Here is a 14,045-nt window from a genome sequence, read left to right on the forward strand (position 1 = left end):
ACGCATCCCCTCCTGTCCTCCAGAAACCCAGGTCAACGAGCAGCCCGTCAGTCATACAATCCTGGGCATCAGAGCAAGAAGGGGCCCCAGGAGCCAGTGACTGCCCTGGAGTGCTGGGGACAGGGGACCTGCCTAATGCTGGGATCAAGTCCCCAACCACTGGGGGTGTGGCTGCCCCTCCCACCAGAGCAGCAGCCATCAGGGTGGGCCCGCCATCACTCCCCAAGATGGCGAAGCTGAGGCTAAGGCAGGGAACAGTTCAGCCAAGATCCCCCCAGGGCCGGTGGTGAGCTGGGGCCCCAGCTTGGCGCCCAAGTACAGCCGCCAGGTCACCCTCCCCAGCAGGCCGGCCTGATGTACTCCGCCACCAGACACCCCGAGTTTTCACTCTGGGCTGGCAGCTCAGGGCTCCAATCCTGTGGCCCAGGGGAAGCTGGGACTGGCTCTCCAGGCCGCAGCCCGGCCCCTCCTCCGCACCCCAGCCCCAGCAGCCTTGTTTCAGCCCAGATGGCCCGGCCTGGAGCCACTCTCTCCCCACACTTCCTCTCTCTGCTCTGGCCTAGAAAAGCAGCCAAGCTCCAGGTGGGCGTGGGGGCCCCAGCCAGGCCCACAAACCCCTCCCCTCTCCCCAGCCTGGCCTTGGAGGGGAGGTCTCAGAGCTCAAGGTCTTGGAGTTTTCTCCTCCCCCTCCGTGCTGGGTCCAGGCAGCTCCTCAGCCCCCTCCCCACCCCCTGGGCCACCAGAGGGGCAGGCATATGGTCCCAGTGTGAGGTCGGAGCACCCCTCCTGCCCGGGCAGGCCTGCCGGGTCATCAGCGAACCACGTCACGGCTGGCACTGGCCTGGGTCCTCACCAAGCCCGCTGGGGAGGACAGATGACCTGGCCCGGCAGCCCGCTCCCAGGAAGCCCCCGCCTGGGCAGGCAGCCAAGAAGCGTGGGCTCTGAGTGGGGCAAGTATCCGTACAGCGGGGCCTTCACCCCTTAGGGGGTAGAATGGGCACCCCTATCTTAGCACTTGGTGAGGTCAGCTAGCACCGTAGGTCAGAGCCTTAGTTTCCTTTCTCATTCCTTGAGAGGACAGCCCAGAGCAGGCTCTGAGCAAGATGGAGAGATGGTGGTAGCATTTGATAACAGTGGCTGGGCCCATCTGATCTGGAGTCAACACGGAGAGAATGTGGAGGAAGAATCCTGCAAGACTGCCTGGAGTAGGAGTCACTGGCATTGAGCTAGAGAGCCAAGTAGGAGTTGACTGGGTAGAGAGGGGGAGGAGCATGTTCTCGGAGAGGAGAGCAAAGGCCCAGAGGTAGGAACCAGCAAAACCTGAGCCCGGGACAGCGTGAGAGCTATGAGGCTGGAGCAGAGGGTGAGGTTGGGGCAGGAGAGAAGGTGGAGCAGGGAGGAGAGGGGTAGAGTTAGGCAGGGGTGAGGAGCGCCTTCGGAAGGGGGACGAGAACGGTGAGGACAGAACCCGGGCAGGACCCCGGGGCCTGCGGCTGCAATCCATCACCATGTGGCTGCAGAACCCTGTCTAAGCCACGGCCTCTCTCGGAGCCTCCTCTGCCACTGGCCATGGAGGGCTGGCTCTCCAAGGCAGGGGTGGAGCGGGGTGGGATGCCCATGAACTGCCTGGGGAGCTCTGGGAAACAGGGCCCAGGGCCCCACTCCTGGCATCCTTGAGTCCAGACCTCGGTGGGTGGGGCCAAGAAGCGCACATTCTCAAAAGAGCTTTCTAGAAGCTGTCTTGGAAGCCATGGCAAAGACGGCCCGTGGCTCAGCTGAGTACCTTTCCCATCTCTGAGCATGCTCCCAGCACAGGGCCTTGGCACTGGACGTTCCTCCACCTCGCTCCCACTAACCCCGATCGTCAGATGTTCATTTCCTGCCATTGTCCTACCTCAAACCCTAATGAGGGCCTGGGCCTGGCTGGGCCGGGTGCACAGGACAGCGCCCAGCAAAGGTAGGGTGAACGGAGGGAGCTGGCCTTACAGTCCCCACTCCTTTGCAAGAAAGGCAGCTGGGAGGCCAGGACGAGTGATTCACCTCTCCAGACGAGGCTGTCCCGCACGTGGCGTGTGGGTGGCAGGCCGGACAGCCTGAGGCGGATCAGGGGGCCGGCGAGCAAGCGCCAACACCAGGCGGAAGCCGGCACAGACTCGGTGTTCGGTGAATAAATGATAATAGAGGGACAAGTGCCTTGATTTTGTTGTACGCCTTTGAACAAGCCTCCTCTTGTTCACAGCCCAGCTTTCCCTGCCGTCAAACGGGCTGACCTGGGTGTTCTTTTTTAGGACCCCTGGCCACTGGCATTCAGAGCCTCTGTGTACCGGGTCTGGTACTTAAGTGGGAGCCACAGCAGGTGTTAGAGGATGGGCTAGCATGGTCAGAACCACGGTTCTACGATGTCCAGGCCTGACTTGGCAATCCCACCGGCCCACAGCTGGCCTCCTAAGCCTGGCTAGGTGGGAATTACACACAGCTTTTGCCAAACGCCCCTCGAGGGTGAGAACGTCAGCCCTGCCTCCCGCTCTGTGAACAGCAGTGTTGTCTGCAAACGCTACCAGGGAAAGGAGGAAGGGCTGGGGCCCTACAGTTACTGCGCCTGCTCAAACAGGAAGTAGCCAAAAGTTTGGGGCCAAGGAAAACAAGTTCAAGGTCACCCTGGAAATCAGCCATCCCCATGGCTAGGGACTTGTCCATCCCTCCAAGGGGGAGCACTCCTGGTGATTAATAATTAACAGAGTCAGGAGGCCGTGTGGAGGACATCCAGGAGCAGGCGAGGGCCTGGGAGGAGGTATAGCTTTGGTGACGGGGAGCTCACTACCTAACCATCCCCTTGTCCCTGGAAGGTATGCAAGGAACACTGCCTTCCACAACTAGAAACTGCAGGAGGCCCTGAGAGTGGAAGGCGGGCCAGGGCTTGGAGGGCTCGGGACTTGCCCAGGGTCACCCAGGCACCCTGTCCTCCCTCAGCCCCCAGCCAATGATGTCACTGCAGGCATAGTAAGGAGGAGCCAATCAGAGCCACACCCTCCTGCCCACAGTGGCCGGGTGGCCGGGGCTCCAGTGTGGGGGCTGATCCTCAGCCAATCCTCATTCAGAAACCCAGAGAATTCCAGGGGAGAGGAGGAGCCCTGGATGGACCCCAGTCCCAAGGAGAGCCCTTGGGGAGGCAGCCTGGGTGACAGGGGCCTCTCTTCTTCCCATGTCACTTCTGTCCCAGGAAGCTGGAAGGTGGCTTAGGAATATTCCAGACCTACTCCCCTGATCTCGAGTTTCTTGGGGACCCCTGGTGCCGCCCTCACACTCACCCCCTCACAGGGGCTCCCAGGTGCACAGACAACCTCCCCACTCAACCCCAGGCCACCCTCCCCAATGGGGGGCTCTGCAGCCCCAGCCAGGCGCAGCCACGCCCAAGCCTTGGCAGGTGCTGGCCGGTGCTGCCCCCTGCTGGGCTGTGGAGGCATAGGACAAAGTCCTTATTGCTCCAGGTGCCACGGTGGGGATGAGCCAGGCAGGCGGGGAGTCCAGGGCTTCCCAGGTTGGGACACAGACAGAATCCGCACCTGCTGAATGGCGTGGGCGTGCCTTCCCACCCTCTCGGGCCCTGCTGGCCCAGAACCTCATTCTCAGATGCTTCGATACCCCAAGGTTCCTGTTGGAATGCAGAGGCTCAGGCCCCCCTGGAGGCTCTGCTGTCACCAACCTGGAAGAGCCCAGGGATCTGCGTTCTGAACCAGCAGGAAGGGAGTCCTCAGGTAATCTGAACCACGTCAGGCTGCGCTGAGCTCCAGGGGCCCACCTGCCGCGCTCTTAGGCTCTGTATGGAGCTTCTGGGCCCACAGCTCCCAGCAGAGCCACCCGTCTGCCCGTTGCTCCTCTCAGCTCCCCCTGTGCCCCGGGAAGGCAGAGGGCCTAAGTCTCATGGGACACAAGGGCAAACCCAGCCCCAGAACGGAGAGCCCCCAGAGCACAGCCCCGGAGCCCAGGCTTCCCGGGTGTGGCCTGGATTCTGGGATCCAGCCGGAGTGCAGCAGCCCTGAGTGGCCCCATCTGTCCTGGTCCCGAGCCAAAGAAAATACTTCCTTTCTGTTCCAGAAGGCCCAGTGCCCCTCACAGGGCCCATTCGGTGCCACACCGCCAGTTGGGCGCTATGCTGGCCAAAGCTGGCACCAGGGATGTTAGCAAACCTTCATCGGAAGGCTTGGAGAGAGCCCGCAGGAGAAACTAGGGCCCAGAGAGGGGCAGAGCCTTGTCCAAGGTCACCCCAATACTGTCCCCTCCCCACCCCCATTCGGTATTCCTTATCACAGACTGAAGAGACAGCTCTGGATGCCCCCCACTTGACAGGCACAAAACCTGGCTCCTAACCGTAACCCCAGGCCATCACTAAAGGGTCTCGCTCACCTGTCCCCAGGTAACTAAGCTGCAGCCCCATTCCAAGGGCCCGTTTGTAAAAAGCAGCAGCAAGGTTGGTGGGGGGTGGGGGTGGCTTGGCTTCCAGCACTAGCCTGGGACAGTGGCCAGCAGGTGTTCCTCCAGCCCCAGCCCGGCCCCACCACTTCCCTTCTTCCCCTCTTTGCTCCCATCAGCCCCTATGCTAGGACCCAGGACACGGGGTCAGTCCCCAAGCCCCTCTGCAAAATGGATTCTTGCCAACTCTGGCTGCAGATCCCAGTGTGCCCCGGGGGCTGGTGTCACCCTCTCCGGCTTTGGAGACACCCACAACCCCCAGCTGCTGCACCCCCCCAAGTCCTCTCCCACCTCTGTATCTATTCCCACAGAGCGTGGGAAAGCCAGTCCTGTGTCCCTGCCACTGAGGCCTCGCTGGCCTTGCGACACTTCCTGGCCAAGATCTCGCACCATGGCTGCCCTGACTGCCGCTCTCCCTTCCTGGCCTGAGAAGCCGCCCCTGTCAGTCTCCCCGCTCCTGCACCTCTCCTCCAGGGGGCCCAGCGCTCCGCACACAGACATGGTTTTGAGTGGTTCCTCCCACATCGGTTTCCCCTGGCACCCTGTGCGCTCCCCGAGGGTCAGGCCCCCATCTGCCTGGCTCTATGTCCTAATCCCTGACCCAGCCTGGCAGCAGCAGTCCATCAGGAGGTGGGCTGTGGGGGCGGAGCCAAGGGGCAGGCACCACCCACTGGAGTGTCCTGCAGCCTGGGGACCTGGTGGCCTCCAGCTTGGTAAGGCTCCCTCTGCCCTCACCCCAAACTAGGCTCGGATTCACCCACCCCTCCCCCTCCCCGGGAAACTCCCCCCTTATCTTTCCCAGGCTGCACCCTGCCTCTCTGCCATTGAGTAATCCACCTGCTCACTGCACCTCTCCCCAGAGTTGAAGCCTGGGCTCCAATTCAGGAGCGGGAGGTGGCATCCCACGGGCTCATCTCAGACCCAAACCTCCAGCAGGTCCAACCCCACCCTGGGGGCGGGAACACGGCTCCTCTCTCCTCCCCCTGCCTTGGCAGAGAACACTGGCTAAGACACCCCTGTGCCTGCGCCACCCCGGCTGGAGCCTGAGACTTCCCAACCACGATTCTCATCTACCTTCCTGACTTCTGTGCAAGGCAGCAACTCATCACACCCATTTTGCAGAGGAACAACAGAGGCTGCCTCGGGGCCCTGCTTAACCCACCAGGCACCTGTTAGGTTCAGAGGTAGCCAGTAGAAATTTCGAGGGTGCCCCGTGCCAGGCACTGCATCCAGTGCTTGACTTGAATTGTCCCATGGCATCCTCCCCATGATCCTTAAGTTACCAAAGTTACTGTTGTGCCCATTTTACAGATGAGAAAATTGAGCCATGGAGGGAAACGACTTCCCTGGATTTGTAGAGGAAGCTGAGGGCAGCTCCACGGGGAAAGTGTTCCTGGAGCCTGGGGAGGGGGAGGGGGGAGCCACACACCCAGAAACAGCATCCGAGAGCAGGGCAAACTCAGGGCTTGGGGCTGACGTCCTGGGCAGCGCAGCCCCCCTCCCAGCCAACTTGTCCTCTCAGTAGAAAATGAATGCCTTCTGACAGGTGGGAAGCAGCCTCGTAATGTGCGGGTCTGGGCCACGTCATCTGTGCATGTTGCAACAGTGGACTCACTGCATGACCTGCAGGGATTCCCCACCGGGATCCGGGCAGAAGACAAGGGCTGCTCCTTGTCAGACCGAAGCTGCAGGCGCTGCCCCTGAGGCTGGGAGGAAGTGACGTCCTCCTCCTGCTGGCCTCTGTGCACACCGGGAGCGGGGGTACCCCAAGCCAGCTGGGCCCTCACCCCAGACACTAAGTCGGCCATCTCCCTCCTGCTCCTGCAAGTTTCTGCTTCCACTTTACAGTTGCCGTGGCAACCAGCCCCTCCCTCTGAGCGTCCTCTTGGAAGTTACTTAGCCAGCTTATGCTAAACGCAAAATACAGGCCTGCTGGCTAGGAGAAAGAGGACACAGCAGGACAGGCTGGAGGTGGGAGGAGCCTCAGGGAGCAGCGAGGGGGGGGTGCTGGTGCCGTCTCAAGCTGCCCCCCAAAATACCTCTGGATCAGGACCATCTTCAAGAGGGCCCCCAGAGCAGGACTCCCCAAATGCACTTCTTCTGCGCAGAGTGGCTGCTGGGCCCACAGAGCATGTTCACGCCCAGAGTGGGGGATGCCAGGCCTTGCAAGTCCCCCCAGCTCAGGCCTCCTGCTACCTTGTCCTCATCCCCCAAGGACCCTGTGTTCAAGGCCCAGCTCCATGGTCCACCCCCCGCAACAGGAAGTTCCCCTGAATACCCCACCAGCTCCATCACAGGCCTCCCTCCTGACCTCTTAGGTGACCCCCCTGCAGCAAAGCCACTGCCTCCCTCCCCTGCAAGGGGCCAGGCCCACAGCCACTGCCCCCTGAAGCAGCGCTGAGCCGGCAGCTATGGAGACCCAGGCACCAGGCACGGTTCTGCATGCTTCCAGTGGTAAAACGACGATGGAGCTCACTTCCTCCCAAGCGGCTGGAGCCTGAAGTGAGTCCAAGGGACTGAGAGAGTGTGGAGAGCTTGGAGCCCCATACCAAGCCCAGGGTTACTTTGGCACCTGATTGCATGCCGGGTGTTGACAGCCCGGGGCCTCCTGGACCAGTGGTCTCTCGGTGCCCTCTCCTTCCTACCTCCCACAGCCTGGGCTGCTGGGTGCAGCCAGCCTGGCCTTCCCACGGGCCTCCCCCACACACGCATGGGCACGGCACACAGCGCTGCCTGATGTTGGCTGTTTCGGTGGAGGGGTCGGGGCACCTCTGAGGCTCAGGTCAGCCCGGAGGTACAGCCCCCTCCCAGCAGGGCTGGGGGCGGGGACTGGGGCTGCCCTTCCTGGAAGCTTCCTCTGCTTCCCCTAGGATGGAGCCACCCCCTTTCCCAGGCCTGGTGCTCACCCCAGAGAGAGGTTCTGCCCATCCCCACCCACAGCAGGGCAGGGCCTCCCCCCTTTCTCTTCCTTGCTGACTGTGGACTCCTCCCCCACCACTGGCCCAGCCTCAGCCTTGTACGTCACCTCCTCCGAACTGCTCACTCCGGCTGCACCTGCCCAGGCTTGTGCTAGAATGGAGCTGGCCGCCTCGCACAGGGGGCCACGTGGGGCCATGGCTGATCAGGGTGGGGCCTCTGTGCACACTGGAGGGCCACTGCGTCACCCCTCACTCCCACCCCACCAGACCTGCAGAATCAGGAGCTCTAGCAAGCTTCGAGAGATAAGATTAAGAAACATCAGGCCGAGAGAAGAAAGGCAGGACAAGCCGCAGCCAGCTGTGGCCAGCCAGGGTCTCTGCCTCCTACGCCTCCTGTTCTGCCGCCACTCTGATCCTGCATTCCTACTGTGGCCACTGGGAAGCCAGGCCATTCAGCTCCCACCCTGGGGTGCAAGGGGGACCTTTCAGCCTGCGGGGGCTGGTCTGGGGTCCCCTTGGCTGGGCCACTTAGACCAGGGGGATGAGGAATCCCCCAAAACAGCCGAGCAGGAAGCACTTTCCAGCCCGATTCCCGAGGCCAGACCCCGGGGCAGAATCTGTCCCAGTCTCGCTGTCCCGGGGCAGTGGTTCAAGGGTGCCAAAGGGGACAGAACCTGCCAGGTCTTCCAATCCCAAAGAAAAGAGAATCCTCGTGTTCCCTGAGCCACCCATTCCGGGATGCCACCCCACCCCCGCCCCCATCAGCCAGGAAGTTCTCCCACTATCTAACCTACATCTCTCTTGCTGAAACGGACACCCCCTTGTTTTAGAGGATAACAAGGCCCAGGGGCCTGGCCGGGCGCCCTGTCTGCAACAGAGGGAAGCCGGGGACAGTCACTGTGCTCCCCCCACCCAGGACAGAGGACAAGCCGCTCTTTGTGTGTGGGACTGATTTATAGGCCTGGGGGGCAGCCCCCCCCCCCGCCCCGGCTTCCCTGCCCCAATGTAGAAGCTGTTATTGTGTTGTTCCTGCAGAACCTTCCTGATGAGGCGCTCGCGAAATCCCCGGGGGCTTCATAGCACCCAATCTGAGAATGGTGGATTAAGATTAACACCCCACCACCACCAAATATGCTTCCGCGTGCTTTACAAAAATACCGCAAGCTCATTTGTCCCTGTCCTGGGCAGCAGAGTTAACGCCGGGACCCCTGGACCTGGGAGGGAGCGATGCTGCTTGGCCAGGATCTGGGGTGGGCGAGGGTGGGGTGAGGAGCTCCAGGAGCCCCAGCGTGAGCAGGGCCCACGGTGAACCTGACTTTGTGAAGTGCCATGTCCGAAGACCTTTCCCTCCTCACAGCCACTTCGCCCAGCGCAGCCTCCCGGGCACAGACCTGGGCCATCGGAGTGGAGCCCCCATCCTTCTCGGAGCCCCTGCTTGCGCCCCATGCCTCCCTCACCTGGAAAGAACTGGACAAGACACAGCCAGGAGAATTGAGGTAAGACAGACTTGTGTGATGCTAGAGCGACAGGAACATGGCATGGAGGAGGGGAGGAGAGGGGGAAAGGGCAGTGAGCAGGCGCCCCAGCCCCAGCCCTTTGGAACCATGGGGAAGACAGACCCAGCCTGTCTCTCAGATGCCAGCTGCAGGTGCAGCCTTGGGGGCCCCACACCCACCTCCCACCCAGCAGGGCACAGGCCCCGTGTGTTTTTTACTGCAGTGATAAACCCAGTCATGGCGCAGGGCTCAGGCATTCAACCCGAGGCTAAATTTTAAATTTCCCCACACATTCTGGTAGGGCAGGAGCTGCTATCTATCCTCGGGGGTCTCAGAGGAGGGAAAGGAATCATAAAGTGTGTTCCTGCCATGCCCGGGACCATGCAGCGAGGAACCAGCAGAGCTAGGATTCAAACCCAGGCCCAGCGCCTGAGCCCTGAGCCTCCTGCACCTCCCACCTCATTCCATGGCTGGGACAGCTGCCTCACCTGTGCCCACAGAGACCCTCCCAACTGGGCTCAGGTGGGCCCTCCATAAGCCCATAAGGTGGCCGGCACTATGGCACTGTGGGTTAAGCTGCTGCCTGGGACGCCAGCCCACATGGGGTGCCATTGAGTCCAGCCTGCGATTCGGCTCCCTGCTAATACAATAATGCATCTGGGAAAGCAGCCGCAGATGACCCAAGTGCCTGGGCCCCGGCCACCCACGTGGGACAGCAGGATAGAGTTCTAGTTCGGCCTGGCCCAGCCGGGACTGTTTGTGGCACCTTGGGGAGTGAACCATCAGATGGAAGATCTCTCGATCTCTCTTTCTCTGTCATTCTGAATTTCAAATAAATAAGAGCAAATTTTAAAAAACAAACAAAAATAACAAACAGACGACTGCCCCAGGCTCCTGCCTGCCCCAACCTCTCCTTGTCCCTCCAGCAGCAACCCCAGGGCCTTCCTTGAGCCCAGCCCTGCCCTGGCTCCCTGGGCCCACGGCTCTGCCTCACGTACAAGGCTCCCGTTCCCTCCTAGCCGTCTTCCCCACCACGCATGCCCCAGCCTTCCGGTCTCATGCCTTTTGCTCAGTCTGCTCCCTCTGCCCGGCCAGGTCTCTGCAAACTTCCCCAGGCCCAGGTCCGATGCCACCTCGTCACCCAGGATTTCCCCTCCTGTGAGTTCCCGACCGCAGAGGGTGGTGCTGTCCCCACCCACTGGAGCTCCTGGAGGCGCTCTCACGAGGAGGCCAGCACGGAGCTGGGGACACAGGGCAGACTGGCTCAGTGCACGCTTCTGTCCCCTCGGCGTGGGGGTGGGGCAGCGCCACCTTTGACCTCTGCTTTGATCTCGGCTCAGGCTTGGGGACCCTTTCTCTATTGAGAAGACCGTCTTTAAAGGCATAAAATCAACACTAAGCATTATGGAGGAAGCCAGTTACACTGAAATATGGTTGTCGTGATACTGTTTTAAATGCTGGGCCATTATGTGTGTTTTCTTAACGCCTTCAAAGCAAGAGCCAGACCTCGTAAACACTGTCATTTTGAAATACGATGAACAAAAGCATCATTTCAAGATACCCACAACAACTGCAATATGACACGAGCATTTCTGCGTTTCTATGTTTTCTACAAAATCATAGGCCGGCTAAAGCCACTGGGGCGCACTGCCTAAGAAGGAGCGGCCGTTTGTCACTGTAATTAGAGGTTAGTGAAAGGAAAGGTAGGCAGGCTTTTCCTTCGTGTTCCAGTTCTTGAACATTCAGGATGCACCCAAGAGACTCCTGGGGTCCCAGGAGCCCTGGTTAAGAACTCCTGGCCAAGGGGCCGGCGTTGTGGCATAGCCTGCGAAGCTGCCACCTGCAGTGCTAGCATCCCAGGCGGGCATCAGTTCGAGTCCTGGCTGCTCCAGTTCCAATCCAGCTCCCTGCAGATGTGCCTGGGAAAACAGCGGAAGACAGCCCAAGCACTTGGCGCCGGCACGCACGTGGGAGACCCGGATGGAGTTTCAGGCTTCTGGTTTTGTCCTGGCCTCACCCCAGCACTGCAGTCATTTGAGGAGTGAACCAGTAGATGGAAGATCTCTGTCTCTGTGTAACTCTATCTTTCAAATAAAGAAATAAATCTCAATACATATACTTAAAGATGGCAAAAATGTATACATAATCATGAATATTAAATTTGTGATAAAATATTAAAAATGAAAGAAAAGAAACCCTGGCTGAGGGGGCAGCGTCTGGCCTGCTGGTTGAGACTCCCTGCGGACTAACCGCATCCCATGACTGAGGGCCTGGGTTCAAGTCCCGCCTCTACTTCTGATTCATTTCCTGCAAAAGCACACCCTGGGAGGCAGCAGGCCATGGTCCAAGTGCTTGGGCCTCTGCCACCTGTGTGGGACACCTGGATGGAGCTCCTGGCTCCTGGATTTGGCCTGGCTCAGCCAAAGCTGCTGCTGCCACTTGGGGGCACGAATCAGCAGGTGGGAGACCTCTCTGTCTCTCTGCCTTTCAAATAAATAAAAATTAAAAACTAAAATAAAATAAATTCAAATAAATAAAAATTAAAGACCTCCTGGCTGAGAGGTAGGGGCTCATGGAGGAAGAGCAGGAATTGGCAGCCACGTCCCTAACCTTCTTAGAGCCTGCGTCTTCGTCTACCTGCTGCAGCTGAGCCCGAAGCCCCTCCAGAGCAGTGGCCACGGCAGAGGCCCCAGGAGAACGCGCACTTGGAGCCACTGTGTCCCAGACAGTCCAGTTCCCAGTCTCCCAGGGAACTTGTTTTGTGTTCCCAAAGAGCCAGGCTGACAGGTGATAAATTGCCAGGGAGGCCAGAGTGGGCTCTGCCTGTCTGCCCGGCACCCGCCATCAGGAGGGAGGAGCAGGCGCCGTGAGGACATGCAGCTCTCTCGGGGTCATCATCTCCACCACACTTCTGGCTGTCGGTCCCTGGCTCCCTCAGTCTGCAGCCAGCCAGCCAGGCCCCGCCCCCAAGGCCTCTGAGCTCTGGTACACAGGACACCCAGGAGGCAAGGGGACTGTGCTACACCGTCCGTCTCCTTCACCACACCTCCTCCCTGTGGCGCTGGCCTTCCCAGACCCCACGAGCCATCAGCTCAGGCCTGGTGACTGGGTCACCTTCAGGGTCCCCCCCACCAGGTGCCTTATGCAGATCTGTGCCAACCCCAGGGGTGGAGTGGGGGCCTCAGGCACGCCTCCTCCCAGCCCTGAGAGGGAGGCGCTATCGTCATGGCATCTGACAAGGGTGCTGTGGCTCAGCGAGACAGAGCTGACGACAGACAGAGTCAGGATTTGAGCACAGTCAGCCCAGAGCCGCCTCTCCCATCAGCAGCTGTCTGGCCCCCAGGGACAATTCTGCAAGCATGGTGGCCAGCGAGTCAGTCTCTCTCTCTCTCTCTCTCCCTCTTTTTAAAGATTCATTTTCTTGAAAGGCAGAGTTAGAGAGAGAAGAGAGGAGAGAGAAAAAGGGAGAGATCTTCTATCCGCTGTCCACTCCCCAAATGGCCTGCAACGGCCGGGGCTGTGCCAGGCTGAAGCCAGCAGCCCAGAGCTTCTTCTGGGTCTCCCATGTGCATGCAGGGGCCCAAGCACTTGGGCCATCTTCCGCTGTTTTCCCAGGGGCATTAGCAGGGAGCTGGATGGGAAGTGAAGCAGCCGGGTCTCGAACAGGCACCCACATGGAATGTTGGCACTGCACGCTGTGGCTTAACCCGCTACACCACAGCGCCAGCCCCCGGAATCTTTTCCTTGTCCCTGCCACCATCTTAGCTCCAGGCAGACTCAAGACCTACGGGGACTTTGTCACTCCTGGGGGACGATCTTGCTGGCAGAGGAACAGGTGCCCTCACGGCTCGACATGGCAGAAGCAGGAGCTGTTCACCTTTGGGCAGGCCATCTGCCACAGGAGCACAGCCGAGGCGGCTGGGAGCCAACCGAGCTAGGAGGAGCCCGGAGCCAGCGTCTCAGCCCGGCTCGAATCACAGAGTCAGCAGATCTGCTGGGCCCACCCAGAGCTCAGGAAGAGCCCGGAGAAGGCCTTTACATCCCTTTGGGGACCTGAGAAGGAACTGGGCTGCGGGCGTGGGGCAGTGAGGGCCAGCTGGGAGGGCAGGATGGGGGAGGGGCGGTCATGCCTCTTCTTTCCCTGGATTCTGTGCTGCTGTTTGCCAAGACCACGAATCCGGGCTGAGTGTGGCCTGCAGCATGGAGTGTGGTTCGCAGTCTTCGATGGGAATTCTTGCCGCACAGAGCAATCAGGAGACTGATGTCAACATCTGGCAGCTGCTCCTAAGGGCAGCCCGGGCTTGCCTCCCACCAGGCCACCTGTGGGCTAGGTCTGGGGCTAGGGGGTCTGCCAGACCCACCCCTCTCCTTTCCTTCCCATCCTGGCTCATGCTGGCATTTGCCTTTGTGGTTCCCAAGCTAGCTGAGCCTCGGGCTGGGGCACACGCGGCCCCAGGAGCTGACGCCGCTCACAAGGGCAGGCAGGACTGTAATTCAAGGCCAGACGAGCAGCCCCAGAGCGATGTCCAGACAGGGCTTTGAGGCTTTTGGAAAGCTGCGTCTGGGTCCACAAGGGCGTCCCTGGGCTCAGCACAGCTTTCGTGAGAGCCGGCCTGTGTCGGGCCTGGCCAGCCCTGGAGGTTACACACAGGAGATCTCCAGGATGGGGCTGGCCACAGGGGTCCCCAGTTTCAGGGCAGAGGGCTCCTAACACGGGCTTGCAGGGAGGAGGACGTGTGAGGGGTCAAGGTGAAGGTGAGAGGCGTTGCAGGAGGCCAGGGTGATATGAGTCAAGCATCGGGGCGGGAGGGAGGGGGCCGGCTCACCAGGAGCCCCACCCACCCTGTCTGCTCCTCCCCGGCAGGAACCAGCCTGGAACCTGGTGCCTGCCCACAAGGGTGAAGGCACAGGGAGACTCCACCGGGAGAAGCACCCACTTCACTGGGCAAGGTTCTCTCCTGTTTTTTTCAGTTTCTATGAAACTTCTCATCTTTCTTTCTTTTTTTTTTTTTTTTTTTTTGACAGGCAGAGTGGACTGTGAGAGAGAGACAGAGAGAAAGGTCTTCCTTTGCCATTGGTTCACCCTCCAATGGCCGCCGCGGCGCACTGCGCTGATCCGAAGCCAGGAGCCAGGTGCTTATCCTGGTCTCCCATGGGGTGC

The 14,045-nt window shown here is 60.4% G+C and overlaps 1 long non-coding RNA gene across 1 annotated transcript; it reads left to right on the forward strand.

The window, feature by feature from the left end:
• The first annotated feature begins 3,524 nt into the window (after positions 1–3,524).
• On the forward strand, positions 3,525–10,948 carry LOC133771166 (uncharacterized). Its single transcript, XR_009867545.1, has 3 exons — positions 3,525–3,755; positions 8,746–8,884; positions 9,980–10,948. It is a non-coding gene; the product is annotated as an uncharacterized LOC133771166 (long non-coding RNA).
• The last annotated feature ends 3,097 nt before the right edge of the window (positions 10,949–14,045 follow it).

Source organism: Lepus europaeus, chromosome 12 (assembly GCF_033115175.1).
Source record: "Lepus europaeus isolate LE1 chromosome 12, mLepTim1.pri, whole genome shotgun sequence".
Lineage (NCBI taxonomy): Eukaryota > Metazoa > Chordata > Mammalia > Lagomorpha > Leporidae > Lepus > Lepus europaeus.